This window comes from Trichechus manatus, unplaced genomic scaffold (genome assembly GCF_000243295.1).
Source record: "Trichechus manatus latirostris isolate Lorelei unplaced genomic scaffold, TriManLat1.0 scaffold00015, whole genome shotgun sequence".
In the NCBI taxonomy this organism is placed as follows: domain Eukaryota; kingdom Metazoa; phylum Chordata; class Mammalia; order Sirenia; family Trichechidae; genus Trichechus; species Trichechus manatus.
Window position 1 is genome coordinate 3,832,067 of NW_004443951.1, and position 1,435 is coordinate 3,833,501.

The following is a 1,435-nucleotide window of genomic DNA, read 5'->3' on the forward strand; positions in this document are numbered from 1 at the left end:
GGCACAGTGGTTAAAACACTTGGCTGCTAACCAAAAGGTCAGTGGTTCAAACCCACCAGCCGTTCCACTCAGGAAAGTTGTGGCAGTCTGCTTCTAAAGATGTACAGCCTTGGAAACCTTATGGGGCAATTCTACTCTGTCCTATAGATTGGCGGTTAAAACCCATCCGGAGGTATTTTAGAAGACAGGCCTGGCGATCTGCTTCAGAAAGGTCACAGACTTGAAAACTCTATAGGGTGGTTCTACTCTGCACTTATGTGGTCACCATGAGTTGGAAACGACTCCACGGCAACTAACTACAACAAGAAGGAATTATTTATAGAGCCTGATACACATTTGGCATGCAAGAAATATTTGCTAAATGAGATTAATTATTTTTGACAGTCCTTGGGTTGTGGAAATGTGATTGTAAAACATGTGCTAGGTACTTCAGATAGAAAAAAAAAATAAAAAACTCAAGGCTGTTCCAACTCATATTGTTGTTGTTAGATGCTGTCAAGTCGGTTCCAACTCATAGCAACCCTAGGTACAACAGAACAAAACACTACCTGGTCCTGCTCCATCCTCATGATCATTGTTATGCTTGAGTCCATTGTTGCAGCCACTGTGTCAATCCATCTTGTTGAGGGCCTTCCTCTTTTTGGCTGACCAGCTACTTTACCAAGCATGATATCCTTCTTCAGGGACTGGTTCCTCCTGATAACATGTTCAAAGTACATGAGACAAGCCTCACCATCCTCTCTTGCAAGGAGCGTTCTGGATGTACTTCTTCCAAGACAGATTTGTTCATTCTTCTGGAAGTCCATGGTATATTCAATATTCTTTGCCAACACCATAATTCAAAGGTGTCAATTCTTCTTCAGTCTTCCTTATTCGTTGTCCAGCTTTCACATGCATATGAGATGATTGAAAACACCAAAGCTTGGGTCAGGCTCACTTTAGTCCTTAAAGTGACATCTTTGCTTTTTAAGGCTTTTGCAGCAGATTTACCCAATGCAATACATCCTTTGATTTCTTGACTGCTGCTTCCGTGGGTGTTGATTGTGGATTCAGGTAAAATGAAATCCTTGACAACTTCAATCTTTTCTCCATTTATTGCGATGTTGCTTATTCGTCCAGTTGTGAGGATATCTGTTTTCTTTATGTTGAGGTGTAATCCATATTGAAGGCTGTGGTCTATGATCTTCATCAGTAAGTGTCTCAAGTCCCTTTCACTTTCAGCGAGCAAGTTCGTGTCATCTGCGTATCGCAGGCTGTTAATGATTCTTCCTCCAGTCCTGATGTCCCGTTCTTCTTCATATAGTCCAGCTTCTCAGATTATTTGCTTAGCAAACAGATTGAATAAGTACGGTGAAAGTATACAACCCAGACACACACCTTTCCTGCCTTTAAATCATGCAGTATCCCCTTGTTCTGTTCGAATGACTGCCTCTTG